Source organism: Hemitrygon akajei, chromosome 4, assembly GCF_048418815.1.
Source record: "Hemitrygon akajei chromosome 4, sHemAka1.3, whole genome shotgun sequence".
In the NCBI taxonomy this organism is placed as follows: Eukaryota; Metazoa; Chordata; class Chondrichthyes; order Myliobatiformes; family Dasyatidae; genus Hemitrygon; species Hemitrygon akajei.
The window spans coordinates 189,563,102-189,579,581 of record NC_133127.1 but is presented as its reverse complement, the minus strand read 5'-3'; the positions used below and the strand labels follow the sequence as shown (position 1 = coordinate 189,579,581).

Sequence of the window (16,480 nt, the reverse complement as noted above, 5' to 3'; positions counted from 1 at the left end):
CATTCAAGCATACACATGTATACAGCTAAACAAAATATCACTCCTCTGGGGCCAAGGTGCCTAACACAGTAATACAGTTACACACAGCACATATAGTTATGATACAGTCACAAAATAATACTAGCATAAGTCCTGAGCGTCATGGCCTGAGGATTGACAGGTTGACATAGAGTGCGAGGTGCATGTTTATGTAAGACAGCATAATGTTCCTGACACTATTATAATAAAACTACAGCTACAAGATGGCAGATGGAATTTAATGCAGACAAGTGCAAGATTTGTACATTGGTGGGACCAATCAGGGTAGGTCTTACACAGTGAACGGTAGGGCACTGAGGAGTGCGGTAGAACAAAGGCATCTGGGAATACAGGTCCATCATTCATTGAAAGTGGGGACACAGGTAGATAGGGTTGTAGGGAAAGCTTGTGGCACATTGGCCTTCATGAATCAAAGTATTCTGTACAGGAGAAGGGAGGTTATGTTGAAGTTGAATGCAATGTTGATGAGGTCTAATTTACAGTACTGTGTGCAGTTTTGGTTACCGATCAACGGGAAAGCAGTAAATAGGTTAAAAGAGTACAGAGAAAATTTACAAGGGTGGTGCCAGGTCTGGAGGGCCTAAATTATTATGAAAGCTTGAATAGGTTAGGATTTTACTCCTTGGCACGTAGAAGACTGGAGGGTGATTTGAGAGAGGTAATCAAAATTATAAGGGGAATAGGGTCAATGCTAGCAGGTTTTCTTTCACTGTAGTTGTGTAGGGTTACACCTAGAGGTCATGGGTTAAGGGTGAAAGATGAAAAGGGGAACATGAGGGGAAACTTCTTCACTTGTGAGAGTGTGGAACAAGCTGCCAGTGCAAGTGGTGCTTGCAAGCTTGATTTCAACACTAAGGGAAATCCGGACAGGCACATGGATGGGAAGGGTATGGAGAGCTATGATCTGGCGCAGGTCGATGGGAGTAGGCACGTTAAATGATTTGGCAAAGACTGGATGGGCCAAAGGGCCTGTTTCTGTGCTGACCTTTTCTATGCCTCTATGACTGCACAAAAAGTGACCAGTGAAGGATGAGGGTGTGTCCGTAAGTTGGGAAGTAGAGCTGGGGCAGGGCGGGGTGGAGTTGATTGACTGGAGCTATTTGCCCTGGATCTAAGGAGGATTAGGAGTGACTTTACAGAGGTTCATAAAAATCCTGAAGGGCATAGATAGGGCAAACAGTCAGGTTGCACTTATGGAGAGGAAGAAATAGTTGTGTTTCAGTCAAACACCCTTCATCATTCTTCGAACGAGCTTCCAGTGGAAGTGATGCATGTGGGTTCAATTGCAACATTTAATTAGTCAAAGTCAAAGTAAAGTTATTATCAAACTAAGTATATGTCATCACATACAACCCTGTGATTAATTTTCTTGCAGGCATTTACAGGAAGTTAAAGGAATACAATATATTTTATGAAAGACACTGCCCATAAACAAAGTCTGACAAACAACCAATGTGCAAAAGACAAATTGTGCAAATAAATAAATAAATAAATAAATAATGAGAACATGAGTTATGGAGTCCTTGAAAGTCAGTCTGTAGCTTGTAGAATTTAAGAGAAGTTTGAGTAAGTAGTGGATGGGAGGGGTATGGAGGGCTATGTCTATGTGCAGGACGATGGGACAGGCAGAATAACAGTTTATCATGGACTAAATGGGCTTGAGGGCCTGTTTCTGTGAAGTAGTGCTCTATGACTCTCATCATCATCATTATGTGCCATGTCTGGATGATGGTCTCTCCATGACCATAAATAATCATGGTAAATTTTTCTTCAGGGCTGTGTCTTTACAAGACGGGTGACCCCAGCCATTGTCAATACTCTTCAGAGATTGTCTGCCTGGCATCAGTGATCGCATAACCAGGGCTTGTGATCTGCACCAACTGCTCGTACGACCATCCACCACCTGCTCCCATGGCTTCACATGACCCTGATCAGTGTGGTGGGGTTGTGGGGGGGAATGGTGGATGAAGTAGGTGCTAAACCTTAGCCAAGGGTGACCTGCAGGCTAGCGGAGAGAAAGAGTGCCTTACACCTCCTTTGGTAGAGATGTATCTCCGCCCTGCCACCCATTCTATGACAGTGTGCTCTGAATATTGCTGTCCAGCAAAGCCCTTTGCCTACGATCTGTAACATACCATTCTAACTGGAGTGGAAACAGCAGTTAGGGAGTCCCTGTAGAATGAGGAGTAAGATTTTATGGTCCCCTTGTTCCCTGGTAGGATCTGACTCTGCTCAACTACTCTCTGACTTGCTGAGTCAAAGCAGCTGATCTGGGAGAGAGGAAAGGGGCGTGTTTTGTTATTGTTGTTTTGTTGCTTGTTGTGTTCTGTGATGTTCTGCCGAGCATTGTGGCCATATTATGTCAGCACTGGAATGTGTGGCGACACTAGCGGACTGCCCCCCCTGCACATCCTTAATTGTGTTGGGTGTTAATGTAAACAATGCATTTCACTGTATGTTTCCATGTAGGTGTTCAAATAAATCTGAATCTGAATCTGTATCTGATCCGAACCTAAATCTTATTCGGAATCTGATCTGAATCTGAATCTGATCTAATCTGATCTGAATCTGAATTTGAACCCGAACCCGAACGGCAGTACTGAGCATTTAGTCCTTTGTGTTTAGTACTGGATATTAGAAGGTGGGATTAGGACTTTAAGGCATCATTAATTATTTACACAGAAAATGGAAGCACGGAAAGTTAATGTTCATTGCATTTTACTGATAAAGTGAGTGTTTTCAACGGCATCTTAAGTGAATGATTCCTTGAATAAAGACAATTTGTTTGTAATTATACCCTTTTCATGGAAACATCAGATAGGTGTTGGTATGTATGTTACTGTTTGATGAAATTATAGATTTTCATGTCAGCTGGTTGTGAGTCAAAAGTGGAATTAGAATTGTTATTGTTTGGTATTGTACCAAAATACAATGAAAGACATCTGTTTGTGCGCCATCTACACAGTTCATTCCATACTTGGGTAAATTGATTCCATACATATGTACTTTTTTTGCTCAGAGAGTGTAAAGTACATAGAGAGCACTGCCAGGGACAGTAGTAGAGGCAGATACAGTAGGGACATTTAAGAAACTCTTAGATAGGCACATGAATGATAGAAAAATGGAGGGCTATGTGGAAGGCATAGGTTAGATTGATCTTAGAGTAGGTTAAAAGGTTAGCACTGCATTGGGTCTAAGGGGCTTCTACTGCGCTGCAAAGCTCTATGTTCAATGGAACAAAAAGAAAACAGAATGCAGAATTGAGTTTAGTAGCCATAGAGAAATTGCAGTGCAGGTAGATGAATGAAGTGCTGGGGCTGCAATGACATAAACTGAGAAATCAAGAATTCATCTTTAACATATGAAACATCTCTTCAATGATCTGAGGGTTGGGCCGGTTCCGCTCCCTGTGCCGTCATGTTTACTCAGCTCTGCACTGAACTGAGACTGTGGCCTGCTCCAGCTGTAGTAATGCCTGGTTTCATGACTGTAAACTCGCTTTTGTTCTAAATGCTATTTGGTTTACTTCCTTTTTTTGCATGATTTGTTTTTCTTTCTCTCTGTACATTGGGTGTTTGATGATCTTTTATTAACAGATCCTTTTGGGTTTCTTTATTTTGTGGCAGCCTTTGAGGAGACGAATCTCAAGGTTTTATAATGCATACATACTTTGATAATAAATGTACTTTGGACTTTGAATTTTGTTAGCAGAGGGATAGAAACTGTTCTTGAGTCAGGTGGTACATGAATTCAAGCTTCAATTCCTTCTGCTCAACAGAAGATGGGAGAAGAGAGAATGATCAATCCACCATCAAATGATCAATCCACCATGTACAAGAGACTCAAACTCTTTGGATGCTGATTTATGATTTCATTGATTGATTGGTCATAAGGGTCTGATGGGAAGAAGCTGCCAACCAAGCAGATGACCAGTTTTTCCATCGCCAATTAAAATGTTATTGACCACATTCAAAGAAAGTGCCATCTCAATCTCCTACAAATCTCTGGCTGTGGAAAGAAATTGGCCAGAAGAACATCTCTTGAGGGAGGGCCACATAGAGTTGATCTTACCAAGACCAACCTCATGGCATTGCATCATATCTGGCAATGAACTATTGAAGGATCTATGAACTTGGTGGATATGGGGATTAGAGAAGGTGCTGGGCTGCACTTCAAACCACATTAAAGCATTAAGGCTTCAGAGTAGGGAACAAACCGATGTTAACCCCCACCGCTCCATGACAGCCAAGATCCCCCACCTGAATTTGACCCACCACCCTCTCTTCTCACTATTACCATCAGGTAGGCGGTATAGGATTCTTGGGTCCCATGCCGCCAAGTTCAGGAACACTTGCTGCCCCCTACATCCATCGGGCTCCTAGATTGGCATGGATGGCTTCAGTTGCCTCACCACTGAAATTACTACGCATCCTGTAGACTCACTTTCAGACACTCACCCTTTGTTTTGCAGGTATTTCATGGAATATAACATAAGAACATTAAAAAATAGGAGCAGGAGTAGGCCAACTGGCCCATTGAGCCTGCTCTGCCATTCAATATGGCTGATCTGGCCACAGACTCATCGCCACCTACCTGCCTTTTCCCCATAACTCTTAATTCCCCTGCTATGCAAAAATCTATTCAACCTTGTCTTAACTATATTTACTGAGGTAGCCTCCATTTCTTCATTGGGCAGATTCATCACTCTCTGGGAAAAGCAATTTCTCCTCATCTCCATCCTAAATCTACTCCCTCAAATTTTGAGGCTATGTCATCTAGTTCTGGTCTCACCAACCAGTGGGAACAACTTTCCTACCTTAATCTTATCTATTTCTTTCATAATTTTATATGTATCTATGAGATCTCCTCTCATCCTTCTGTATTCCATCAACTATAATCCAAGGTGACTTAATCTCTTCTCATAGTTTAAGCCTCTCATCTTTGGAATCAATCTGGTGAGCCTCCTCTGCACCAACTCCAAAACCAGTATATCTTTCTCAAGTAAGGAGACCAGAACTGCACACAGTACTCCAGGTGCAGCCTCACCAGTACCCTGTACAGTTACAGCATAACCGCCCTGCTCTTAAATTCAATCCCTCTAGCAATGAAGGTCAATATTCCATTTGCCTTCTTGATAGCCTGCTGCACCTGCAAACCAAACTTTTGTGATTCATGCACAAGCACTCCCAAGTCCCTCTGCACAGCAGCATGCCGCAATATTTTACCGTTTAAATAATGATCTGATCTTCCATTTTTTTCTTCCAAAGTGGATGATCTTGCATTTACCAACATTGTACTCCACCTGCCAGTCCCTTGCCCACTCACTTAACCTATCTATATCTCTCAGCAGACTCTCCATATCTCCTGCACAATTTGCCTTTCCACTCAATTTAGTATCATCAGCAAACTTGGATACACTACACTCAGTCCCCTCTTCCAGATCATTAATGATTATCGTGAACAGTTGCAGGTCCATCACCAACCCCTGCGGCACACCGCTCACCAGATTGCCAACCAGAGTAACACCCATGTATCCCAACTCTCTGCTTTCTATTAGTTAACCAATCCTCTATCCATGCTAATACATCACATCTAACTCTGTGCATTCTTATCTTATGGATAAGTCTTTTATGTGGCACCTTTTCGAATGTCTTCTGGAAATCCAAGTAAATAATGATAATCTGTTCCCCTCTATCCACTGCGCTCATTATATGCTCAAAGAACTCCAGGAAGTTTGTTAACAGGACTGGCCTTTGCTGAATTCATGCTGTATATGCCTGGTGGATCCATTTCCTTCCAGATGCCTCGTTATTTCTTCTTCAATGATAGCTTCAAGTATTTTCCCAACTACAGATGTTAAACTAACTGGCTTATAGTTACCTGCCTTTTGCCTACATGCTTTTTTAAACAGCGGTATGACATACATTGTCTTCCAATCCGCCAGGACCTGCCCAGAGTCCAGAGAATTTTGGTAAATCATCACCAAAGCCTCTACTATAACTCCTGTCATTTCTTTCAGTACCCTGGGATCTATTCCATCAGGATCTCACCTCCCATCACATCCATAGCATCTCTCTGGCTTGTTAGAGATGTCCTCCACTGAGAAGACTGACACAAAATAGTCATTTAATGCCTCTGCCATTCCTCATTACCAGACATCAATTCCCCCTTCTCGTCCTCCAATGAACCTACATTCACTTTAGCCACCCTTGTCTGCTTTATATAATTATAAAAACTTATCCTATCCATTTTTATATTTTGTACTAGTTTATTTTCATAATCTATCTTCCCTTTCTTTATCACTCACTTAGTGGTTCCTTGTTACTTTATAAAGATTTTGCAGTCTTCCCATTTCCCACTACCGTTGGTGACTTCATATGCACAAGCTTTTAGCTTGATGCCTTCCTTTATTTCCTTAGTTATCCAAGGCTGGCTCTCCCCACCCTTGCTGCCCTTACTTTTAACTGATGTATACTTTTGTTGAGCACCATGGAAAATCTCTTTGAAAGCCTTCCACTGTTCCTCAACCGTCCCACCATATAACGTGTGTTCCCAGTTTACACTAGACAATTCCTCCCTCATCCCATTGTAGTCTTCATTGTTTAGGCATAGTACACTGGTTTTTGACCGAACTATTGCACCCTCCATTTGTATGAGAAACTCAGCCATACTGTGATCACTGTTTCCAAGAGGATCCCTAACTACAAGATCACTAATTTTACCTGTCTCATTGCGCAGGACCAGATCTAAGATAACACGTTCCCCTGTAGGTTCAGTAACATGCTGTTCAAGAAAGCCATCATGAATGCATTCTATGAAGTTCTCTTCAAAATTGCCTTGACCAACTTGATTCACCAATCTATGTGCAATCTGAAGTCCCCCGTGATAATTGCTGTTCCATTCTTACATGTCTCAGATATTTCTCTGTTTATTGCCTGTGCCACTGTAATGTTCTTATTCGATGACCAACAGACAACTCCCACCAGTGATTTTTCCCTTTACTATTCCTAATCTCTACCCAGATGGATTAAATATTCTGCTCCTTAGATCTTATATCGTTCCTTACTATTGCCTTGATTTCATCTGTAATTACACCACCTCCCCTACCTTCCTGCCTATCTTTCCGTATTACCCGATATCCTTGGATATTTAATTCCCAATCCTCTCTCCACCCTGCAACCATATCTCTGTAATGGCCACTAAATCATACCTCTTTGTACTGATTTGTGCCCCAAGTTCACTGACCTTGTGTCAAATACTACGGGCATTCAGATAAAGTGCCTTTACACTCATTGTTCTTTTAAAATCTTATTATCTTTTACTCTTTTGCACTTGACTTTCCTTCACTCCACTCTTACCTCTTTTTTTTATCTTTTGCTTTTCTTTATCTCTATCCGCACTTTTCTTTTTTAACTTTATCCGTACTTCTCCAACCTATCAAACCCACCCCCTACTATTTCTGTCATATTTTCTGTTTCTATTTCTACTCTACTGTGTTTTCTTTATTTTCCTGTGGGTGCCTGCAAGAAAATGAATCTCAAGGTATGTAGTATACATATTTCAACAGTAAATTTGAACTTGGAGGTCCTCTTCCCTCAACACGTAGAACAACAATTCAGTGTACTCCAGAGCAGATGTGCGGAAGACTGACTGAAGATGCAAGTGGCCCAGATCACGGCATTAATGCCAAAGAGGCTCTTTTATTTGATGTCCTACATCACTAAGGTTATACAGACCCAATAATGAATTTCATATTCTAATCATCTATTAAAGTAAAAAACATGAAGAAGTTTATTTTAGTTTGTGAGGAAGGATAGGCAGATCATAGAGCAAAGATGCTTTAGATATTTCAAAAAGGACAGGGAGGGAGGCAAAAGAGGTGGGGGCATGGCAATGCTAATCAGGGATAGTGTCATAGCTGCAGAAAAGGAGGAACTCGTGGAGGGATGGTCTACTGAGTCAGTTTGGGCGGAAGTCAGAAACAGGAAAGGGGCAATAACTCCACTGACCCCCTAATAGTAGCAGGGACATTGAGGAGCAGATAGGGAGGCAGATCCTGGAATGGTGCAATAATAATACAGTTGTTGTGATGGGAAATTTTAACTTTCCTAATATTGGACTGGGATCTCCTTAAAGCAAGGGGTTTAGATGGGGTGGAGCTTGTTAGGTGTGTTCAGGAAATTTCCTGTACTTGATCTGGTATTGGGAAATGAACCTGGCCAGGTGTCAGATCTCTCAGTGGGAGAGCATTTTGGAGGTAGTGATCACAACTCTATCTCCTTTGCCATAGCACTGGAGGGGGATAGCAGCGGACAGTTTGGGAAAACATCTAAATTGGGGTAGGGGCAAATATGATACTATTAGGCAGGAACTTGAGAGCATAAATTAGGAGAGGATGTTCTGAGGGAAATGCATGGCAGACATGTGGCAAATGTTCAGGGAACATTTGCGTGGCGTTCTGCATAGGTATGTTCCATTGAGGCAGGGAAAGGATGGTAGGGTAAAAAATCATGGTGTACAAAGGATGTGGAAAATCTAGTTAAGAAGAAAAGAAAAGGATCTTTTAAGAGACATGGAGCTTAGAGAAATAGAGGGCTATTCTAGGCAGCTTCTACAGTAGGTTACATGGTCGACACAACATTGTGGGTTGAAGGGCCAAAATGTGCTGTAGATTTTCTGTGTTTCTATGTTTTTAAAAGCTTACGAAAGATTCAAGAAACTAGGTACTGATAGAGTTCTAGAATGTTACAAGGCTGCCAGGCAAGAGCTTAAGAATGAAATTAGGAGAGCTAAACGGGGCCATGAGAAGGGCTTGGTGAGAAGAATTAAGGAAAACCCCAAGGCATTCTATAAGTATGTGAAAAGCAAGAGGCTGAGACATGTGAGAATAGGACCAATCAGGTGTGATAATGGAAACGTGTGCGTGGAGTCGGAGCTTTTAGAAAGTTTTTAGAAAGGAGGAGGTAGTGGAGGTACTTAATGAATACCTCGCTTCAGTACTCACCAGAGAAAAAGACCTTGGCAATTGTGGGGATGACTTACAGTATATTGAAATGCTTGAATGTATAGACATTAAGAAAGAGGATGTCCTGGAGCTTTTAAAAAGCATTAAGTTAGATAAGTCACTGGGACTGGATGAGATATACCTCAGGATACTGTGGGAAGTAAGGGAGGAGATTACTGACCCTCTGACAATGATCTTTGCATCATCAGTAGGGACGGGAGAAGTACCGGAGGATTAGAGGGTTGCAAATGCTGTTCCCTTGTTCAAGAAAGGGAGTAGAGATAACCCAGGAAATTATAGACCAGTGAGTCTGACTTCAGTGGTGGGCAAGTTGTTGGAGAAGATCCTGAGAGGCAGGATTTATGGGCATTTGGAGAGACATAATCTGATTGGGGATAGTCTGTCACCGCGTTTGGGTATGGCCCGAGTGCAGAGCAGGAAACACTGAAGTGAGTCAATATTTCACAGATTTTAATGCGAAGAGAGTTAGAGGGAAAGGAAACAATAAACGCTGGGCCAAACAGGGCCATTAACTAAAACTCTCAAATGGAAAACAAAGCCAACTCTGCGGCTGAAAGGAAGAACTAAATACAAGATGAACACCACTAATCTTCAGAGTCAGTTGACTCGACAGTCCAATTTCCCAAGCAAGTCCAAATGCAAGCAGGAGGTGAAATGTTGCTGTGCTTTGCTCCAGTCTCTGCAAGTACTATGACAAAAGGAATGGAGTTAAATACCATCACAATGAAGTGGTATTAGTTGCCACATGCATATTCACGAGCGCAATTGCTGTATCCGCTGCGCTGCCGAATCTGTAGTTGTGACAGGGCCACCCTACCGCGACGCAGACCCGAGGTGCCACAGACCTGTGTCCGTTGGAAGTCCCGGATGAGTGACTTGTCATGCTGGACCCCTGCATTCAGTCCACATTGAAAAACAGTGGTGAGGGATCTCTCATTCCAACCCATCTCTACTGCACGCGTGCAGAATTTGACTGCAAAGGCCCTCACCATCTCTCTGCCTTGGCGCAGGTCTTGGAGTCAGTGAGCAGCCTCCTGACTCCATACTGGAAGGGACCAAACACACCTTAACTCTGCCACGAAATGTCAGAACAACTGGGCTGCCAGGCATCCTTGTTCCCATAAAGCATTGAACAGGCTGAGTGGAGGTCCATCAAGAAGATTGACCATGTACGTTAGTTTTCGTGCATCATCACCGAAGTGACCAGGCTGGGCTTGGAATGTCAGCTCGCATTGGGAAATAAAATTCCTGCAGCCATCGGGATCATCAAAATATCTGCCTGGTGGTGGAATACATGGTTCCTGAACGGTCGTAGGAGTTGGCTCTGGTCTAGGTGTGTGAGCGGAAGCATTAGTAGCAGGAATTATCAGGGCAGCAGAAAAGGAGGACCTGCAAGATTCTGGGAGTGGGACTGAGGCAGCCTGAAGCTGCCAAATCGAGCTGGCGAGGATGTTAATGGCTGTCAGCTGATGCTAACTGTTCACAGTAAGTTCATAGATGGCGACCGTGAGAACAGAAATCACAGACACTGGAGTCCGATTGTCTGCAGTGAGCTGTTCAACCGTTGCGGCTAGGGATGAATCCTGTTCCTCCAGATGAGACTGGGCTTGTCGGCATGAGATTACCTGCCTCATTGCCTCCGTAACTTCACTTAGGACAGATTCCACTGACTGAAGCTTGTCCCTACGTGAACAATGAATCTCAGGGTCATGGTCAGCTGCTCTCTGTCTGCAGAGTGGTCGGGACTTGCTGTCACTGTGTTTAGATGTGGCCCAAGTACGGAGCGAGATACACTGAAGTGGGTCGATAGTTCACAGATTTTAATGTGACGCGAGTTAGAGGGAAAGGAAACAATAAACGCTGGGCCAAACAGGGCCATTAGCTAAAACTCTCAAATGGAAAATGAAGCCAACACTGTGGCTGAAAGGAATAACTAAATACAAAATAAATATATCGCTAGTCTTCAGAGTCAGTTGACTCAACAGTCCAATTTCTCAGGCAAGGCTGAATGCAAGCGGGCAGCAAAACGTTGCTGTGCTTTGCTCAAGTCTCAAAAAGCACTATGATGAAAGAAATGGAGTTAAGTACCATCACAATGAAATAATAATTAGCGGACACATGCATATTCACGATCGCAATTGCTGCATCTGCTACACTTCCGAATCCATGGTTGTGATATAGTCAACATGGCTTTGTCAAGGGCACGGCGTGCCTTACAAACCTAATTGAATTCTTTGAGGATGTAACAAAACGCATTGATAAAGGTAGAGCAGTGGATGTAGTGTATATGGATTTTGACAAGAAATTTGATAAGGTTCCCCATGCAATAGACAATAGACAATAGACAATAGGTGCAGAAGTAGACCATTCGGCCCTTCGAGCCTGCACTGCCATTTTGAGATCATGGCTGATCAACTACTATCAATACCCGGTTCCTGCCTTGTCCCCATATCCCTTGATTCCCCTATCCATAAGATACCTATCTAGCTCCTTCTTGAAAGCATCCAGAGAATTGGCCTCCACTACCTTCCGAGGCAGTGCATTCCAGACCCCCACAACTCTCTGGGAGAAGAAATTTTTCCTTAACTCTGTCCTAAATGACCTACCCCTTATTCTCAAACCATGCCCTCTGGTACTGGACTGTCCCAGCATCTGGTACATATTTCCTGCCTCTTATCTTGTCCAATCCCTTAATAATCTTATATGTTTCAATCAGATCCCCTCTCAATCTCCTTAATTCCAGTGTGTACAAGCCCAGTCTCTCTAACCTCTCTGCGTAAGACAGTCCAGACATCCCAGGAATTAACCTCGTGAATCTACGCTGCACTTCCTCTACAGCCAGGATGTCCTTCCTTAACCCTGGAGACCAAAACTGTACACAATACTCCAGGTGTGGTCTCACCAGGGCTCTGTACAAATGCAAGAGGATTTCCTTGCTCTTGTACTCAATTCCCTTTGTAATAAAGGCCAACATTCCATTCGCCTTCTTCACTGCCTGCTGCACTTGCTCATTCACCTTCAGTAACTGATGAACAAGGACTCCGAGATCTCTTTGTATTTCTCCCTTACCCAACTCTACACCATTCAGATAATAACCTGCCTTCCTGTTCTTACTCCCAAAGTGGATAACCTCACACTTATTCACATTAAACGCCATCTGCCAAGTATCTGCCCACTCACCCAGCCTATCCAAGTCACCCTGAATTCTCCTAACATCCTCATCACATGTCACACTGCCACCCAGCTTAGTATCATCAGCAAACTTTCTGATGTTATTTTCTATGCCTTCATCCAAATTGTTAACGTAAATGTTAAACAGCTGTGGTCCCAATACCGAGCCCTGTGGCACCCCACTAGTCACCGCCTGCCATTCTGAGAAACACCCATTCACAGCTACCCTTTGCTTTCTATCTGCCAACCAGTTTTCTATCCATGTCAATGCCTTCCCCCCGATGCCCTGAGCTTTGATTTTACCCACCAATCTCCTATGTGGGACCTTATCAAATGCCTTCTGAAAATCGAGGTACACTACATCCACTGGATCTCCCCCATCTAACTTCCTGGTTGCATCCTCGAAAAACTCCAACAGATTAGTCAAGCATGATTTACCCTTGGTAAATCCATGCTGGCTTGGCCCAATCCTATCACTGCTATCTAGATATGCCACTATTTCATCCTTAATAATGGACTCTAGAATCTTTCCCACCACCGATGTCAGGCTGACAGGTCGATAGTTCTCTGTTTTCTCCCTCCCTCCTTTCTTAAAAAGTGGGATAACATTAGCCATTCTCCAATCCTCAGGAACTGATCCTGAATCTAAGGAACATTGAAAAATGATTACCAATGCATCCGCAATTTCCAGGGCCACCTCCTTTAGTATCCAAGGGTGCAGACCACCTGGACCTGGGGATTTGTCAGCCTTCAGTCCCATCAGTCTTCTCATCACCGTTTCCTTCCGAATGTCAATCTGTTTCATTTCCTCTGTTACCCTATGTCCTTGGCCCATCCATACATCTGGGAGATTGCTTGTGTCTTCCTTAGTGAAAACAGATCTAAAGTACTCATTAAATTCTTCTGCCATTTCTCTGTTTCCCATAACAATTTCACCCAATTCATTCTTCAAGGGCCCAACATTGTTCTTAACTATCTTCTTTCTCTTCACATACCTAAAAAAGCTTTTGCTATCTTCCTTTATATTCCTGGCTAGCTTGCATTCGTACCTCATTTTTTCTCCCAGTATTGTCTTTTTAATTAAGTTCTGTTGTTCCTTAAAAACTTCCCAATCATCTGTCCTCCCACTCACCTTAGCTCTGTCATATTTCCTTTTTTTTAATGCTATGCAATCTCTGACTTCCTTTGTCAACCACTGTGGCCCCTTTCCCCCCTTTGAATCCTTCCTTCTCTGGGGGATGAACTGATTTTGCACCTTATGCATTATTCCCAAGAATACCTGCCATTGCTGTTCCACTGTCTTTTCTGCTAGGCTATCCGTCCAGTCAACTTTGGCCATCTCCTCCCTCATGGCTCCATAGTTTCCCCTGTTCATCTGCAATACTGACACCTCCGATCTGCCCTTATCCTTCTCAAATTGCAGATAAAAACTTATCATATTATGATCACTACCTCCTAATGGCTGCTTTACTGCAAGATCACTTATCAAATCCTGTTCATTACATAACACTAAATCCAGAATAGTCTAGTCCCTGGTCGGCTCTCGTACAAGCTGTTCCAAGAATGCATCCCGTAGGCACTCTACAAACTCCCTATCCTGTGGTCCAGCACCAACCTGATTCTCCCAGTTCACCTGCATGTTGAAATCCCCCATAACTACTGCGACATTACCTTTGCCACATGCCGATGTTAACTCCCTATTCAACTTGCACCCAATATCCATGCCACTGTTTGGTGGCCTGTAGACAACACCCATTTGGGTCCTTTTGCCCTTACTGTTCCTCAGTTCTATCCACACAGACTCTACTTCTCCTGACCCTATGTCCCCCCTTGCAAAGGACTGAATCTCATTCCTCACCAACAGGGCCACCCCACCCCCTCAAGACACCTTCAGAAAGTAAGGAGGCATGGGATCCAAGGAGAATTTGCTTTGTGGATCCAGAATTGGCTTGCCTACAGAAGGCAAAGGGTGGTTGTAGATGGTTCGTATTCTGCATGGAGGACGGTGACCAGTGGTGTTCCGCAGGGATCTGTTCTGGGACCCCTCCTGTTTGTGATTTTTATAAATGACCTGGATGAGGAAATGGAGGGATGGGTTAGTAAATTTGCTAATGACACCAAGGTTGGGGGTGTTGTGGATAGTGTGGAGGGTTGTCTGAGGTTACAGCGGGACATCGATAGTATGCAGAACTGGGCTGAGGAGTTGCAGATGGAATTCAACCCAGATAAGTGTGAAGTGGTTCATTTTGGTAGGTCAAATTTGAAGACAGATTATAATATTAATGGTGAGACTCTAGGCAGTGTTGAGGATCAGAGAGATTTGGGGGATTGTGTCCATAGTACACTGAAAAGCTGCTGTGCAGGTTGGCAGTGTTGTTACGAAGACGTATGGTGTGATGGCATTCATCAACCATGGAATTAAGTTCAAGAGCTATGAGGTAATGTTACAGCTATATAGGACCTTGCTCAGACCCCATTTGGAGTACAGTGTTCAGTTCTGGTCACCTCACTACAGGAAGGATGTGGAAACTATAGAAAGAGTGCAGAGGAGATTTCCAATGATGTTACCTGGATTGGAGATCATGCCTTATGAGAATAGGTTGAGTGAACTTGGCCTTTTCTCCTTGGAGTGATGGGGACATGATAGAGGTGTATATAGTAAGAGGCATTGATCATATGTATAGCCAGAGGCTTTTTTCTGGGGCTGAAATGGCTGACACGAGGGGGCATTGTTTTAAGGTGCTTGTAACAGAGCAGATGTCAGGGGTACGTTTTTCATACAGAGAGTGGTGGTTGTGCAGAATGCACTGCCAGCGGCAGTGGTGGAGGCGGGTACAATAGAGTCTTCTAAGAGACTCTTAGATAGGTACATGGAGCTTAGAGAAAATAGAGGGCTATGTGGTAGAGTAATTCTTGGCAGGTTACATGGTCAGCACAAAATTGCGGGCCAAAGGGTTTGTAATGTGCTGTAGATTTCTATGTTCAAAATTCTAATAGAATTTGGAATTCCTTATCACAAGTAACTCTTGAAGCTGATTTATTCATTACATTTAAGAAGGAATTTAGAGAAGCAATTGACAAGGAATGAGATCATGGAAAGTCTGATGGGATTAGAGTTGTTTCTTCTGATGTTGACCTTGTACCAGACTGCCACAGAGTGCTAAATAATTCCTGTAATGATCCCATTGAGGGTCCAGAGGAGACTTGGGGCAGAGATGGAGGGACTTGGTGGTGAAGAGAGAATGGAGGGACATGATAGCCTGTAGATGTTGGAATTTTGAAGAAAAACAATCAACAAACTGACAGAAGAACTTAATGTGTCAAGGGAGAGAAATGGACAGTCAAGACTAGGCAGTCAAGTCCAGAAGAATGGCCTTGACTCAGAGAACATAGAAGACAGAACAGCACCTCTCTTTAGCTCATAAGTAAGAGCATGTAGAGTTATTGGGAGAAGGCAGGAGATTGGAGCTGAGAGAGAAAATGAATTATCCAAGATGAAATGGTGGAGCAGACTCAATGGACCAAATGACCTCATTCTGCTCCTAGACCATAAGGTCTTATAATGTTGTGCTGACCAGTATGAAGCAACTCAAGATACAAGATTGTTTATTGTTATTCTTCAGTATGTGAGTGTAAAGGAGAACAGTATGATTATTTCTCTAGATCTGATGTAGCATAAAACATAATAAGCATTAAAAGAAAATAAACATAAATATGAAAGCAATCCTGAATGTGGCCGTATATACATGATATTAGCTTATATACATAGACTAATTGCATGTGCATACGTAAAAGTGTTCAAAGTTCAAAGTCAATTTATTATCAAAGTACACGTATGTCATCATATACAACCCTGAGATTCATTTTCTTGAGGGCATACGCAATAAATCCAATAACCATAATAGAATCAATGAAAGACCACATCAACAGGGTGGACAACAGTCTGCAAAAGACAAACTCTGCATATAGAAACAGTAAAAAATAATAATACTATTAAAATAAACAAACAAATAAATAAATAAATAAATATCACAAATATGAGATGAATAGTCCTTGGAAGTGCATCTATAGGTTGCAATAACAATTCAGTTATGGGGTGGATGATGTTATCCCCTCTGGTTCAACAGCCTGATGGTTGAGGGGTAATAACTATTCTTAAACCTCATAGTGTGAGCTCTGAGGCTCCTGTTACCTTCTTCCTGATGCCAGCAGCAAAAAGAGAGCATAACCTGGGCTGTGGGGGTC

At 42.9% G+C, this 16,480-nt stretch overlaps 1 protein-coding gene across 4 annotated transcripts in view; it reads left to right on the top strand.

The window, feature by feature from the left end:
- Positions 1-16,480, top strand: part of nlgn4xa (neuroligin 4 X-linked a) — a 343,262-nt gene that overhangs the window by 214,282 nt on the left and 112,500 nt on the right. The gene's annotated exons all lie outside the window — the stretch shown is intronic.